Raw genomic sequence first — 17,774 nt, forward strand, 5'->3', positions numbered from 1 at the left:
CCTCTCACCAACCACATCACTGTTGACACCCTGTTCCAAGACGTCATCTCCCACCTAGACTTTTGCAATAGCATCCCTCTCTGTTTCTACCCTTGACTTCTATAGTGTATCCTGAACAGGGTAGCCAGAGTAATCCTTTTAAAACTTGTCATGTCACGCCATTTCTCTGCTGAAAACCTCCAGTGGCACCTCACTACATATGAGTGTAAGACACGTTCCTTTCAATGACCTTCAGCATCTCTCCTGACTTCTCTGTCTGCATCTTCCCCAGGCTCTCTTCACTTCATGCTCTTTGCATCATGATTGCAGTGGATGGCTGTGAAGACTGCACAGGTAGTGTACTACCCAACTGCAGAGAGAACCATTCGCATTCACAGTCATTATAGGTGTGCATATTTACTACCACACACATTCTGTCATGTAGCAATGAAGTGTTTTGGGAAAGGCAGGCTATTTGGACTAGTAACAAAACTGGTTGTTGTATAAAGGTGTGAAATGGTGGGCAGTAGAAAAGGGGAGACAGTGAGTTTAGCCTGAGTCAGTAAATTAAACAAAGACATCTCGGTTGAGGGGGTAGGGCTGGAGGAGAAGTTAATCAGCTGTTCAAGGTAGCGGGTAGCACCTTGGAAACACTGTGGTCTTGAGAGACAAGAGGAGTAAGAGTGCCTCCTTCACAACAGCCTCCGAACACAACTCTGCACAACTCAACCATCTGCTCAAATACTGTGGGCTCCAGTTCTCTGAAGAGACACCAGAAATGTGGTCACAAGCCAGATGCAGACTCAGAACAAGCCAGCAGGGCTACCAACTACACCTACAAAAAAACTCCCTCATCCTGTTGGCCCTAGAAACAGACAGAGCATATCTCTCAGTTCACTGACAATTATGACATGTTTTACAAGCACAAGAGCTAATATTTTAATGTAAAAATGGGGCAAAGGCGTAGAGGTATTGGGGAGGCCCAGTTGTACTCCTCTAGGTGAAAGTTTCTAGGAAGGTTCCTGAGGACTTTCAGGCAAAGACTGACAATAAAAAGCAGATGAACAACTTTTGGTTGGCTTTATAATTTTTTTAAATTCCCGACGGAAAATGCACCCTCTTATTGCCTGCACTTAGGGGAGACTGCTTCTACAGCTCCCCCACACTGTCCCCTTGGGAAGCCACTGCTGGGGTCTCACACAGACCTCAAAAACTCACAATGGAAGTATCCCATAAAGCTGTGCCAAAAGTTTCTCTCATAGACCTACCAGTTTTGTCAGCTATTTGAAGAAAGTTGAGAAAACTCATGTCATCCTGCCTACAGGAGATTCCAGAGAGGGATGGGTGTTGTTTCCTACGTAGAAGTTTAGGTAGGATTAATCACGTATAAGAGTCTACCCAAGAAGGCTTCAAAAAAGGTCAACAGAGTCTACATGAGGTTTTCCCTCAATAATTATAGTATTTTCCTGATTTGATATCAAAAAGAGGGAACTGAACACAGTGATTGCTGACTTTGATGCATCATCCTGACTTGTATGAAGTTGAAATTCTACATTGATTTTCTCTATTACCCTGAACAAATTATTAAAAATAGTATGTATCTCAGGCCCCTCTTTTTTAAAAGATGGGTCGATAATATCTGCCCTATATTTCCCCAAAAGTTGTTCTGTAACAACATGCAGATGCCCTAAGAAGGTCCAGGCAGTATAGCAAAGAGAGATGGACAGAACCTTCCCTGCCTGTTACTCAATAAGAACCAGCGGCCCCTTCAGCTGGGCTTCTGGGCCTCCTATTCCCAAAGCAAACAAATATCCTCTTACTAAAAGGTGTTATCAACTGAAAAGAATGTACCACTGGAAAAAAAAAATGCACGACTGAAAAAAATAGCCTTAACCTAATGGAAAAAGAGAACTTGATTGCTTGACCCAGCTATCTGCCTAAAACAATGTTTTATTCAGCAGACTTCCTGAGGACTTGGACCCAGAAGACAGCCTCTCAGATAGCTGAGTGACTGCTCTGAAGAGGTAAGGGAGGAACCAGGATCGATAGGAGTTTTTGCAACAAAAACCAGGTAGTTGGAACAACAGAAATTGACTGTTAAAGAAAACCAGACATCTCAAGTTAATGAATTTACTATTTTCCTATGTGTGGGAAGATACAGGAGTCTGGGCTCACTGAAATCATTCCTTTGATATGCACCTTGATTACCTAGGGCCAGGATCCTGTTCTTTTCCATTCTGAATCCCCTCAGGGTGCAACACTGGGGGTGGCTACAGTGGCTGACAACTTGATAGCCACAACATCCTTTGTTTACTGATAATGGCAGGCGACATTCTTTGTCCACAGTATATTTCACATGCTCCGACTGGGTGTACTCAGTGTATGTTATTGTATAGACGTGGATTTACTGGTCTTTATTTCCTTTGCGCGAAATGCATTTTGAACTAACATGGGCCTGAGACCTTGCTTATCACTATTGTTATTATTACCGTTATTATTACTTAGTTACTGAAGTAAGACATACAGACAGAAAATTATATAAATTATAAGGGTATAAGTCAATTATTTTTCACAAATTAAGCATATCCATGCAACCAACACCCAGATTAAGAAATAAGCGCATGAGCAGCTCCCCAGAAGTCTTCCTCGTGCCTCCTTCCAGTTACTGCCAACCCTCCCTTCTAAGGGGCTCCACTACCCTGACTAACACAGCCATAGACTAGTCTTCCTGGTAGCTCTTCAGCAGAATAGACATGCTACTTCCATGTAGTTGTTAATAGCACTCTCATTTTTCGCTCTATGAGCTTTTGATGATTTCGTAAAGGACAGGGGCGAGGTGGGTAGAGTATAAGGCAGATGCAGAAGATAGGGCCAGAAATGACATTCTCCATAAAATATTGTCAGTTGAGACCAGTGTGCCATTTCCAGCTGGCATATGACCTTGTAATATTTTGGGGAAAGGAAAGCTTAATGAAGTTGGAACTATTATGTTTCTTTTGTCTCAGATAAATTGCAAAACACCATTTATAGAAGTTTTTAAGAAGAAAGAAAGCATTTTTCTGTGGCTTAACTTGATACTTGTCCATACTTGGAAGAGTTAGAGATGTACAGTATAACACTGTCATCTTAGGGGTTTTTTTTTTAAGGCTGTTTTACCACAATATTCTCCAAAGTACAAACAGAATCCAAATGCCAGATCTTGCCCAGATCACCAATATATTTCCTGGGTGAGGAGGAGAGAGTTGGGGGCAGGAGATGGGGGGAGGGAAGGGCCCAGGGACTTCATGCCAACTGCCTCAGGGCAGGAAACCTAGTTCTCTTTCCTTTCCCCCCATATCAAATCCTCAGCTGCATTCCACTGACTGGGCTGGCCACAGCTGTGGCTGTTTCCAAAATGAAGATGGAATCTAGCCACAGTTGGATTTAGTATTTGCTAGAACTGCTGTTCCTCTGGGCATTATTTTGAGAAGTATCACATTGCAAAGGGGCTTAATTTTTCTAACCGGCTTTTGGAAAAATTTTGCAAATCCTTTTTCCCCCTAAATATAAAAGATTGATGTAAAAGGCTTCTTCTGTTCATTAAATTTTTCCTTTGGGATATCCTTATCCTAATGGAAAAAGAGAGTATGATTGCTTGACCTAGCTATCTGCCTAAAACAATGTTGTTGGGTGTTTTTTTGTCCAGAGTGGATAAATTACATATCATAATAGCACAACACAGCTGCATATTTGAGCATAAGAGTGTACAAAGTGAAAGGCTGCATGGTGACGTCTTGTTACAGCTTGGTTTGATTTAGATCAACCAACATTCTCTAAGAACTTATGGCGTGCCAGGCATAGTGTTAGATACAGATGACAGAATGACAAATAAGACTTTGTCCCTGCCACAGGAGCTCACAGATCAGTGGCACAACAAATGCAAAACCACTAATTACCACACAACAATTACTTGTTACAATGAATGGGCTATGTCCAATGTTTTGCATAAGAAAAAATTATTAACCCTCATAGAACATATGGTCTGGGAAGGGGTCACAGAGGAGGTGTTACAGCACAACTGGCCAGCAAAGATAAGGACCAGGTGTGCCAGGGAGAAGGAATGAAAAAATGCAACGGCATAGAGGAATGACATAGCCCAGTGTTCTTCAGAAACTCAAAGGAGAGAAAGATTATCTAAGCATATGTTGAACGGTGGCAGTGGGACTAAATCAGAGGCTCTGGGTCAGATCATGGAGGGACTTCATCTTCCAAAGAGTTTTAAGCAAAGGTCAATATGGCTAGATTTGCAGTTTAACGACTGACTCTGGCAGAAAAGAGGTACAATTAGAGGAAGATGAAAATGGAAGCAAGAAGATCATTTAAGAAATAGAGTTGATCTCAGAGCTTAAAATACACCAAGCCTTTAGTCTCATGCACACTCTCATTCTAACCATGGCCCATTCTCTTGCTCACTCCCTCTCTTCTATTTGTATTACTGCCTTTCTTTCTCCATACACCTAAAACCCTTCCTCATATTTTATATAACACTGTAGAAATCTTAGGAAAAGGTCTGAAAAATATCCTGCAACACCCCACAGTCAGTATACCCAAGATGTAAGAGCAGCTTAGAAAAAAAAGAAAGAGGTTAGTATGACCCATTATATACTATGTCATGTTAATTCTTCCCATTATTATAAGTACCCATTAAAAATAGACTTGTCTGGTAGTCTTTCTGTTGGCTTTGTTTAAATAATGGCAGACTTGGTAGGAGAGCCAGGTATAGTTTCACTACCATAACAAACAGCAAAGAAGAAAGCTTCTCATTACTAGTGACTTGCTGGTAATACCGACCCTGCCCCAGAGAGTTTGCTTGGCCTTCAGCCCTTGACCAACCATTCCTGACCTGTCACTAGTTGTCCTCATGGGCTGTGACACAGGTGACTCCTCTGCACACTTCTGAATGGACTAGCTGGCTTCTTTGTATCTTGCTTCTATCTGGAAGGTATAGGTTTACAGGGGAAAGGGAGGGTACCATCTGTGGTGGTGGAGTCTACTCTATTTCTGGATATACAGATGAATCACAGCCTGGCCAATTAGAGTGAATAAGACTTTGAAGAGAACAAGACTGTCCAAGGAGCCCAGATGAACAGGTATAGATAAATCTGGTGGGGAGAAATGATTTGCACTTCCAATATAAGATGTGTATATGAATCTCAGGAGAGAGGAACATGAGGAATTTCTCTTTAAATCTAAAATTACCACTAAAATTTTTCTGTAAGTCAGAACGTTCATTTATTTAGAAAAGTTAAATGTAGTAGAAAGAACACATGAGATATTTGTATTTGTGAAAAGGGAACACTTTTTTGTTAGTTTTTTTTTTTTTTAAGACTGAGAAACACTGCTGTAACCTGTGTTCTAACTCACAATAACTGGAAGAAAGTAAGTAGAGAGATCAGCCAGAAGGAAGTAAAAGCTCAAATTCAACACCTGATGCAGTGGTTTAGGAGATTTCTTTCCTTCACTATGCCTCAGTTTTCCCTCTAAAGCTAAGAAGTAACCCTTGACTCCAAAAGGAAATGAATCCAGCTACTATCCCCTGCAAGAGATAGTCAGAAGTGCATGCCTTTAAAATTTGCATAAAAATATGCAAATCCTATTTGCAATGAGCAATTTAATGAAATGTTTAAAGTCTGTTTGCAAAGAACCTGGAAAACTTTTACATTTCTTAAGTAGGTTTTGACATTTCCTTTTTAAGCAAAAATAAAACTTACTTGCTGCATGATGAGTTTAGGATCAAGAATTATGTTGCAAAATATATAAGGGGGTTTTAGAGCATTGAGAAGTCTTTAATGTTTCATTATAGCATAATGAAAAGAGTATCAGTTTATCAGTCAGAAAAATCTGGGTTCAAAATCCAAGTTAAATTTCACTGCTGGCCCAAATGGAGCAAGCTAACTACAACCTCACTCTTACTGATTATAGAACACTTGAACAACACATCAACCAACTTAACCTACTTAACATTTAAAGGAAATTCCAACAGCAGCAGAATACACATTTTATTTCAAGTGCACATGGAAATTCATGATGATGGATCATGTTCTGAGCCATAATGTAAACTTTAACAAATAAAAAATATCTGAACAATAACAATTTGTTCTCTGATCAAAAAGGAATTAAATTGGAAAGCAATAATAATAACTTTCTGGAAATTTTTTGAATCTTTGAAAATTAAATGGCACACCTCTAAATAATCCATGGGTCAAATAGAAAGTCTCAAAGAAAATTGGAAATTAGTTTGAACTGACTGAAAATGAAAAAAAACAACATATCAAAATTTGTGGGATGCAGCCACAACAGTGCTTAGAAGGAAATTTACATCATTAAATGCTTATATTGCAAAAGAAGAAGGATCTCAAATCTATAATCTAAGTTTTAATATTAATATACTAGGGAAAAAAACAAATAAAACTCAAAGCAAGCAAAACAAAAAGGAAATGATAAATATAAGAGCATAAGTCAATAGAATTGGTTAAATAAAAAGTAGAGGATGGGGAAAATGTTCTAAAATTGATTACACTATTGGTTGCACAGGTCTGTGAATACATTCAAAGCCACTGAATTGTACAGGTTTCCTGGGTGAACTTTACGGCATGTGAATTCTGTCTCAGTAATGCTGCTTACAAAACAAACAAACAAACAAAAAAGTAGAGGAAATCAAGGAAAAAAAGTGTATTCTTTTAAATTTTTAAAAAATTGAAGTACAGTTTACAATGTTGTATTAAATTTTGGTGTAGAGATATATATATATTCCTTTTCATATCTTCATTATAGGCTATTACAAAGTATTGAATATAGTTCCCTGTGCTCTACAGTAGGATCTTGCTATTTATTTATTTTACATATAATAGTTGGTATCTGCAAATCCTGAACTCCTAATTTATCCCTCCAACAATCCTTTCCCCACTGGTAACCACAAGTTTGTTTTCTATGTCTGTGAGTCTGTTTCTATTTTGTAAACAAGTTCATTTGTCTCATTTTTTTAGATTCCACATATAAGTGATATCATATGGTATTGTTCTTTCTCTTTCTTACTTCACTTAGAATGACAGTCTCTAGATCCATCCATATTGCTGCAAATGGCATTATTTATTCTTTTTTATGGCTGAGTAGTATTCCATTGTATAAATATACCACAACTTCTTTATCCAGTCATCTATTGATGAACCTTTATGTTGCTTCCATGTCTTGGCTATTGAATATAGTGCTACTATGAACATTGGGGTCCATGTATCTTTTTAAATTAGAGTTCCCTCCAGATATATGCCCAGGACTGGGATTGCTGGGTCATATGGTAAGCCTAATTTTAGTTTTTTGAGGAATCTCCATACTGTTTTCCATAATGGCTGCACCAAACTACATTCCCACCAGCAGTGTAAGAGGGTTCCCTTTTCTTCCTACCCTCTCCAGCATTTATTGTCTGTGGACTTCTGAGTGATGGCCATTTTGACTGGTGTGAAGTGATACTTCATTGTAGTTTTGATTTGTATTTCTCTAATAGTTAGCAATACTGAACATTTTTTTAATGTGCCTATTGGCCATTTGTATGTCTTCATTGGAGAAATGTTTGTTTAGGTCTTCTGACCATTTTTTGACAGGGTTGTTTATTTTTCGTTATTGAGTTGTATGAACTGCTTATATACTCTGGAAATTAGGCCATGTCAGTTGCATCATTTGCAAATATTTTCTCCCATTCCATAAGTTGTCTTTTCACTTTGTTTATAGTTTCCTTTGCTGCTGAAAAGCTTATAAGTTTAATTAGGTCCCATTTGTCAATTTTTGCTTTTATTTCTATTGCCTTGGTAGACTGCCCTATTAGAACATTGCTAAGATTTATGTCAGAGAATATTTTGTCTATGTTTTCTTCTAAGAGGTTTAAAGAGTTTTGTCTTATGTTTAAGTCTTAAAGCTATTTTTAGTTTATTTTTGTGTATGCTGTGCAGCAGTGTTCTAACTTCACTGATTTACATGTGGTTGTCCAAAAAAGTTTATTCTTTGAAAGACCAATAAAATTGATAAACCTCTGTCTAGACTGATCAAGAAAAATTAGAAGACCATTAACCTTATAGACATTAAAAGAATAATAAGAAAATCCTACAAGCAACTCAATGCCCATAAAATCTACAACTCAAATGATTTGGACCATTTCTTGAAAGAGATAAACAGCCAAACTCAGTCAAGAAAAAGCAGCTAACTTATTTTTCCTACATTCACTAAAGGAATCCAATTTTACTTATAAACCTTCCCAAAATGGAAAATTCCAGGCCTGGATGATTTCATTGGTCAATTTACCAAACATTTAAGAAAGAAAGAATACAAATTTACACAAGCTCTTCAATAAAATACAAGTAGAGGAAACACTTCCCAACTCATTTTAGGAAGCCATTATTATACTGATACTTAAACTAGAGACAGAGCAAAAAAACTATAGACCAATATGCCCCACAAATAAAGACGCAAAAATCCTCAATAAAATATTAGCAAATGAAATCTAGCAATATATAAATGGCATAATACATCACAACCATGTGGAGTCTGTTTCAGGAATGTAAGGCTAGTCCAACACTAGAAAATACAATTAGAAAAATGTATTTCACCATTTCAACAGATTAAAGCAGCAAAAGTTCACAGATGCAAAAGAGAAAAGCACTTGATAAAGTTCAAATTCCATTCATTATTTAAAAAATTTTAAAAACTCTCAGCAAACTAGGAACAGAAGACACAACCTAAAGCTAACATCATACCTCATGATAAAGATCTGAATTCTTTCTAAGACTGGGAACAAGAAAAGAATGTCTGCTCTCACATTTTCATGCAACACTATGCTAGAAGTCCTGGCCAATTCAACTGGGCAAGGAAAAAAAAAGTCATACTTACTGGAAAGGAAGAAATAAAACTGTCTCTATTCACAGATTATAAAGCTGTCTATGTAGAAGCTTAAGAAAACCAAAAAAAAAAAAAAAAGTGACTTTAGCAAATTCACAGGATACAAGGCCAATATACGGAATAAAACACATTTCTAAATACTACCAATGAATATTTGGGAATCAAAAACTTAAAAAACAGTCACAAGCATAAGGGGTATATCCGGCCTATAAAGAATGCTCAATAAATATTTGTTGAATAAGTGTTAAATTTGGCTTTCAAATGTATTCTATTTTTGTTTTTCAATAAATTTACATTTTAAAATATGTTCTCCTGGGTATTACGATCATGGTCTGATACCCTGTGAAGTTCAATAACTACTGTAACAATTACTCTTGGACAGCAGCAGCTGAGAATAAGTTTGATAGCTAGAAGTGGCTTAAAATATTTTAGTGAATAATCTACCTTAAGAAAGATGGGATTCTCTTTAGCTGTGGTATTTAAATGGGCATTGTATTCTTCTTGGAAGGTAAGCTCCTAGTAGAATGTTAATTTTTTGTAACTTCTAGGTAATATGCTCCATACACTTGGGTCAATTAACATGCATCAGAAAAATTCAAAAATTACATTCTATTTGCAAAATCTTAGTCAGCTTAATTACACTGAACTAATTCACCTTTCAACACAAATTGGAAGGAAGAATTCTCAAGATTAACATTGCTGATAATGGCAGGAGATCAAGTCCTCAAATACTAACGTTGTATGTTCATCCCTCAAACCTCAATTTAGGATGAGAAACCACAGTATTTCTCTTCAGATAGGAACACATCTTTGAAGATGTAAACACATACTTATTGGTTATTTGTGAGTAATTTTACTTTTTTGCGTTATTATATATATAAAGCTCTAGTTCTAATGGCTATAGCACATGTTCCACTTTAGGTGGAACAGAGAAAGTTTGCCAGGATTAAGGTCTTTCTTTGAGGCACTAACAGGGAAACATCGTTCACCTTAAAGTGTCAGTAACAAAATTACTTGTATCTAACTGTTCAAGCAGACAAGTGGGCTGTAAATCCATAAATGAAAATATACATAAATAAGAGCTTTAGAAAATGCTAAATATACAACCAGCTCATGTCCAAACAGAGAGAGAACTGCTACTTTATGTATAAAAATTATAGTTAAAACAAGGTTTATTTTAATATCAGCACAAATACTTATTTGACCTGTGGTCTATAATCAAAAGATGGGTTGTACCATATGCCCAGATCTGAATAAAACTTAGTATGTCATTATTCTTGCACTGATTGGAAAATTTCAACTAGAAATAAGGAATACAGTCAATGATTCACTTTGAAATCATCAATAGAAAAAGGCTTAATTATTTTGAAATCTATTTTTTTATTCCTTTATCATATATTAAATATGTTATATGGGTGCTTTTGTTTGCATAATTTTAGAATGGCTTTAAAACAACACTGTCATTGTCCCATAGAATAAAACTACTGTTACAGTGATTAATTGCTTGGAAATATTTGAGCATTGGGTAGGTAAATTAACGCAGTCAATAAGCTTGGGCTTTTTTTCATCAGAAAGTCTTACCAACTTAATTCCAAGTTCTCTCATTTATTTGCTAAGTGACTTGCACTAAATTACTTTACCTCTTTGAGCCTCATTTTTGGTTGTTTTTTCTAATCTTAAAATGAGAATACAAAATCTTAGGTTGCTGAGAAAATTAAGAGATAGTATGTAAAATTCTGGGTGCACAGTCCCTCATTAGATGGCTGTTTTTATTATTATCTAGTTTGCCTTTAAATAACTATATAAGTCCACTTATCTTAGATGGTTCACATACTTTAGATGGTTTTTACTCTTGGATCTCTTCTATCCGGTAAGCCTCATTACGTTTTATAGAGGAGGATCAATGGATGCACATATTCCTTTTTAACCAATTTTTGGAAGACCAGTGTGGGTTGTCTATAGCAGAGACAGCTGGTTGTCTACTCAAGTGGCTTTCAAACTGTTTGGTTTGTACTAAGAAATTCATTTTACATCATGACCGAATATATACACACATATAACTCAAACATAAATTTCACAAAGCATGTTAGCACCTACTAAGTATGATGAGCTTCATGATTCCTATTTCATTATATTCCATTTTATTTACTTTTTAAAGATATCAATTACATGTCATTAAATTGATTCCACAATCTTTTAACAGGTTGCGACCTGAAATTTGAAAATTATTAGTCTACCCACTACCCATCCTCTTCCTCTTTGTCTCTTTGTTTAAAACTTCATTCAGAAGTGACTTCATTCAGATAATGTTCCCCTTCAAGGAAGTCAATCCAGTTTAAAGGCAAATACTGTTTGCACTGCCCTTGCCAGTGATTAGTTTGAGGTGTGCGTGTAATATAGTTTAATCAGGTAAGTAGAGATTATCTCTCTGGTTTCTTTTCTTATAAGAGCCTGAGTCCCATTCATGAAGATTCCACTATCATGACCTAATCACCTACCAGAGGCCCCACTTCCTAACATCACTGCATTGGGGATTAAGATTTCAACATATGAATTCTGTGGGGTGGGGTAGCACAAACATTCAATCCATTGCACCTGAAAAAAAATGATCTTCATATAGGTAGGTGAGAAAAGGAGCAACTCTTTATCCAAATTCACTGCCCCTAAAAGATTCTGATTAGTTATCATTTAATTATGGTCAGTTGTCCACCAACCTGTAATTAAAATCTTTTATACACAATAGCATACAAACTACGCCATGCTTTTTAGGAAACAAAAATTTGAAATACCAAATATTTCTTGTTATTTCTAATACACATATATAAAATGGTGATTTTCAGCAACTTCAAATCTGCTTCAATAACCAATATGCTACTTATTATTTTTAAAGTGCACATTAAATGTAAAGACCTAATATCAGCAACCTTGGATTAAAAAGCAACAATTCATAACCCTTCATTTTTCTTGCTTACAGTAAAGGTTGTCGAGTATGGTTACTTTCACATATAACAGAACCACTGACTAGGCAATGAAAAAAGTTCATTTACCTACCTGGTTGCTTAATATAGAGGTAATGTGGTATCCAGTTTAACTATTTTCTATAGCTGCTTCAAGTGATGTTGTGGGCTTGCTGTTGTGGCTGCCTTCAGCTGGTGGCTAAGCTGGGCAAGAAAGTTCAAGAAGGTCTCTCACTTGTCTGGGGCTTCAGAGTTATTGACTGAGGGTACTTTTGTTACTCCTTATGTCGCCTTTCTTTCCATGTAGTGCCTCCAAGGATCTGCCACATCTCTAGAAGGATAGCTTGGCCTTCTCAAGATATCAGGTTCCAGCTTTAAATATCTCTGTACATCTGAGAAGTGAAATTAATTCACTTTTGGAATGGCTTCTTAATTCCCATTGTGAAAATAAATTGAGGTGTCCAGACTTAAATTTGGAAAACATTTTTAACTTTACAAAACTATTTTCTGAAAGTAACAAAGACTTCTATTTTTTAAATACAAAAAACATGTTCTCAGGGAAATGTGTCTTGAAAGGAGAAAAAGAATTTTTTTCCCGTAAGATTATAAAACATTAGGCCACTTGGTTCAATGTATTTTCCTTCCTTCTTTCCTTCCGTGTGTCCTTCCTTCCTCTGGACAAAGTGCTTTAAAATCAGAGCTTACCATGTGTTAAATTATTCATAAACTTTCTTTAGAGTTTCCTAAAAGTGTTTGTGAAATGTTTGCTTGAGAAATCGGAGGGAAAAAAGGTTACAATAGCAAACATTTAGCAATATATCAGTGTGAAAAAATCCTCCACAATAAGCAATAAAAGGATTGGGTAATCTTCGAGAATGGAAGAAATCTATCTGTAGCTTTGCCAAGGATTTGTTAAAGGAAACCATTGCCCTTGATAATAAGATTGTAAACATTAAGTTATTGGTGTTCAAGAGTAAATAATATAAATATTCTTTTATATATATATGAGTTGTTTCTTGAATTCCCAGCAAAGAACCAGTCAGAATCAACACTTTCAATTAGGACAATCAAACATAAAGTACTTCTTAAGATAATAAATAACTAGTTTTCACTTTAAAAATTTAACCAGAACTTCCATTCATGTTCTTTTCTGTTTCAGAAATTAACAGTTGTTAAGTTTCATAGATGCTTACTAAGACTGTACTGTATTTCAATAATGTAAATATTTATAATACATTAAAAAACAAAATAGATACTACCTCTAAGTTTAACGTGTATTCAAGTTTTAAAGCTTACTATTAACTTTTCAAAACTTTTTATGATGAGTCTAGAGAAGAAAGTAAAGTATGTGTATGTTATATCCTCCTATAAACTCACAGCACATCCAGAACAGTCTCTGAAGTATGCTCTATCATTTTTTATTCCCAACTTTACCAGCTGGAAAAATATTTTCAATGTCATAAATGATCTCAGGGCAAAGACAAAGGCCCAAAGTTCCAACAGTAAAACGTGGTCTCAGAGCTACAATAAATCAAAGGCTGTAAGACCCTTTAAGATTTTAGAAAGATGTCAAGCAATGCCTCGTAGGCCCTGAAGGCTAGAGAATAAATACTCTGGGCATTTTCTACAGCACCCAGATTCTCAGTCCAAGGTAGAAGGGGCCTGCCTAGAGGGGATTTATAGAAGTGGCTTTTGTCTAATGAGGTGGGCTAATTTGCTAAATAAAAGGCTCAGTTTTTAAGAAAATTGTAAGGATGAAGATACCATTAGCCAACTAAAAGAGACAAAAGCAATTCAAAAAGAAAGTCTATCTAGCCTCCTCAATTCTCTACAGATCTTCTTAAGTCTCTTTTTCTTAAACCCTCCTGTACAAACAAAAAGATAGCTGTACCAATTAACTATTGCTACAATAAAAACCAAACAAACAAAAAACAAAAAACAAAACTTAATGTCTTAATGATTTTTAAATTCCTCATGTGTCTGTGGATTGACTGGTGGTTCTTCTGCTCCAGATGGTGTCAGCTAGAATCACTCATACAGCTGCATTCAGATGGTGGCTAAGCTGAGCTGAGAGGTTCAAGAAGACCTCTCTTGGGGGGAGGTTTGGCTTAGTGATAGTGTGCTTAGCATGCATGAGGTCCTAGGTTCAATCCCCATCACCTCCATTAAAAAATAAATAAATAAACCTAATCAGCTACCCCACCGGGAAAAAAAAAAAGACCTTTCTCACTCGTGTAGGGTCTTGAAAATGCAACTGATTGGGACATTTTCTTCCTTCCCTATGTGGCTTTTCTCTCCATGTGGTGTCTTTAGGGCTTCTCCACATAGTCTATCCTTCTCTTCAGAATAGCCTGGAATTCTAATAAGACCTGGATTGAAGGGGAAGGAAAACAGACTCCACTCCTTGAAAGGAAGAGTGGTATACTCGCACAGGAGGGGAAGAATTATCTGGGGATCACCTTTGACGACCATCACAGTCCACCCTCTAGCCACAATTCTTGTCCTACCCACATGCAAAAATATACTCACCTTGTACACTAGAAGTCTCATTGCTTGATGACACTAGTTTAAGTTCAGAATCTTCCCATCAAAATCAGATTCAGATGCAGAGAAAATGCCTCGGGTATTTTTCCTCAGGTGCAGCTACTTGGGAGTGGCTTCTCCCAGCCTAGGTTGTCTAGGATAGAAAAACCACACAGACACTCTGAGTCAAAAAAGGGGTCAGGGAAACAGGAGGCACAGTGCTAAAATTGTTGTGTGGGCCCCCACACTAAAGACAAGGGGCAGTCCTTGACTGCGGTTCAGTTCATCCCTCTGGTGGTGATTTCTTAATCCATCCCTCACCTGGCTTCTTGGCTCCTCTCTCTGGGATTCTGGCTTTGCCTGCCAGTCATTCTTTTCCCTAAGAAATGACATGCACTGGGTTGGAAATATTTCCTCTCATTTCTTCTTTTATATTGATCAGTTCCTTCTTTAGCTCATTTCTCTTTTCTTATACATTATCATCAGTAGCTATAAAAATTTAATTGGTACTATCATCATTCTGCCTGGAAACTTCCTTAAGACATCTATAAACTCATAAGGCTCATTTTCTGTCTTCTATCTTATGGCTGACAAAAGTATTGCCAAGTATTCTGTTACCATATAACTCAGGTCCTACATTTTCCAGCACTTAATATTGTCCTTACTGCCTTCCTACCCTCTAGTAAGAGTTTGTTCACTATTCTTCAAATCCTGGCTAGTAGCCTCTTAATCACCTGCATTATTTTTCTCCTGCATGTGTAGCATGTTGCCAAACTTAGTAGGCTTAACCAACACAAATTTATTATTATTAGATAGTTCTGTAGGTTAAAAGTACAACACTGAGCTCACAGGAATAAAGTCAAGATGTTGGCTGAAATGTATTCCTTTCTGGAGGCTCTGGGGGGGATCTGTTTCCTTGCCTCTTTCAGTTTCTAGAGACCACCCACATTCCTTGGCTTCTGGTTCCTCTCATCCATTTGCAAAGCCAGCCACAGTGGGTTGAGTCCTCATTTTGCATCACTCTGACCTCTTATGTATCCCTCTTCCACTTTAAGGACCCTTGTGTTTATATTGGGCCCACCTGGATAATCCAAGATCATCTCCACATCTCAAGATCGTTAATCACATCTACAAAGCCTCTCTTACCATTAAGAATAACATATTCATAGGTTCTGGGGATTAGGATGTGGGTATCTCAGGGTGGGGGAGCATCATTCTGTTCACCACACTGTCCTTTCAGCCTCCACTAATAGTCTTCTTGTCACTCTTCCAGTCTCCACCTGCTACCTAGTCTTCAAGCCAGTGTCACATGTTTTGGCATTCTGTTATGCTAACATACCACTCCAGATACCAATTTCTGTGTCTATTGTTGCATACAAACCACCCCCAAAATGTAGTGTTTTAAAATAGTAATCATTTACTATGTCTCACAATTCTATGTGAGAATTGTGTCTACCTGGTTGCTTTTGCTCCCCATGTGTGCTAGCGTCACTTAGGCAGCTGCATTCAGCTGATCTCACTCAGTCAGCACATGTGGGGAGGGCATGATGTGAAGCAAAGTGGCTCTCTGCTGTTGAGCTAGACTCTAAAAAAGTTGACAGCTGGAGGCTGCTGACCTCATTGCTTGCAGATGGGCAGCAAATCCTTTCTTGAAGGTGAATCTGGGCAGCATATCTCCTTGCTTACCACAATCCACCCCTTGCTCTACATAGGTCTATTTCTCCACATACGTTTAGAGAGCAGGTACTACAGGATCTTTTCCTGGGGGAACTTAAAAGACAGAGGTTAGCGGGACAAACTACAGTCCCAAATGCCGCAGTCAGGCTTGGCAGTACAATCAGTATTTGCCATCTCCCCTTCCACTATCAAGTCTAGATTCCCCTCACCGTGCAGTACCACCTCTGCTGCTGCTGTTGGCTTAGGTGGTGCTGCGACTCAGACCCTCTTTCCCTGAGGGGCCTGAGTCCCTGCCATCACGCATTTTTCAGAGTGAGGTTGCTATACCTACTCATTACAGTCACAGTTTGGTAAATATCACATGGGTTCCAAACTTACTCCTTCCCACCTTTACAATGTAACAGGATCCCTACCTCCTTCTGATGATCAGAGTCAATTATTCCTGGCAAGATGACTCCTTTTCTTGCCTGCTGGTATCTGTGTATAAGGAGCCCAAAGTACCCAGGCAGCAGCTGCAGCTTATATTTCAATGCTGGTTTTGCTATGTATCTTAGCAAAAGTGTGTCCCCTTTAGGGACCAAGACCTCTCGACATGAAGAGTTCAGAGTTGTGAAGATAGGAAGCACAAGTAGTTCCCTAAGGGTCATTAGAAGTGACTGTAAGTGGTGGGGGACACCTCTTCCACTGTCTTTGAACCAGTGCATATAATACACCTTGGAGTATGGAACCTCACCCTTTCAGAGTATTGCCTCTGAACAGGTGTCCAGCTATACTTTCAGCAGGTTGCTCCAAGACTCCATCAGGCTAGCAGTTTCTAGGTGGTGAGATATGTGACATTATCAGTGGACTCTGTGAATAAGGGTCCACTCCTGCACCTCCTTTTCTGCAAAACAGTTTCCCTGGTTTGATGTGACATTACGTGAGATCTCCTGCTAGTGAATCTAATATTACATAAGCACTCAGATGGCGGTACTGACTGAAGCTCTTAGAGCAGGAAAAGGAACCCCATATCTGGAATATGTATCTATTACTGTGATGAGGAAATGCTGGTCCCTCCAGGATGGAAGGGGCTTGATGTAGCCAACATGACACTTGGTCTCGAGGAATGGTGTCATATCGGGGGCTAAGTATTGCACTCTATTGCTAGTAGGTTGGGCGTTCAGCAGCAACAGGAACTAAGTCAGGCTTGATCAGTTGAATCCATGCTCAGTCTTCACCCCTTCCACAATGGACACTCCATTCACGTGCTCAAGTGCCAACACCAGTTGGCCAATGACTGAGGCAGGATGGATGATGTCAACAGGACAATTTATTCAGTCTTTTTTATTGTTTAGTGCCTCTTCAGCAGTGGGTGCTCTCCAGTGGGTGTTACGTGTGATACAAAGAGCCTCACTGTTCATACTCACATTCAATGCCAATTATGTCCACCCACAGGCTCCTATTCCAGACTTCCTCTGGTTGATCTTCCAATATTTCTCCTCCTAGCATAATTACCAGTTCAGCCACCCAGACTATTCCGTTCTGGATCAGCTTTGCATGTAATCAGAGGCCCACTTTCTGTAGAGCATCAGTGGTACTTAGCCATCCACTTCTGTTATTCTTAAATCGACAAGTTCCTTCATCAGTCTCAAATACCTGTTACTCTGCACCCACCAGTGCATTCTCTTCCACAGGTAAACCCTCTCGTTTTACCACTAGTGAGAGTTGCCACTT

At 37.9% G+C, this 17,774-nt stretch overlaps 1 protein-coding gene across 1 annotated transcript in view; it reads right to left on the minus strand.

Annotated features, from left to right (window-relative positions):
* DTWD1 (DTW domain containing 1) overlaps positions 1-17,774 on the minus strand; it is a 62,083-nt gene that overhangs the window by 18,696 nt on the left and 25,613 nt on the right. Inside the window, exons 7-8 of the transcript XR_010380851.1 lie at positions 14,391-14,538; positions 11,956-12,253 (exon numbers count right to left, since the gene is read on the minus strand). The gene's annotated coding sequence lies outside the window, so the exon portion shown is untranslated. The remainder of the gene's footprint in view (positions 1-11,955; positions 12,254-14,390; positions 14,539-17,774) is intronic.

Source organism: Camelus dromedarius, chromosome 5 (assembly GCF_036321535.1).
Source record: "Camelus dromedarius isolate mCamDro1 chromosome 5, mCamDro1.pat, whole genome shotgun sequence".
Taxonomy (NCBI): domain Eukaryota; kingdom Metazoa; phylum Chordata; class Mammalia; order Artiodactyla; family Camelidae; genus Camelus; species Camelus dromedarius.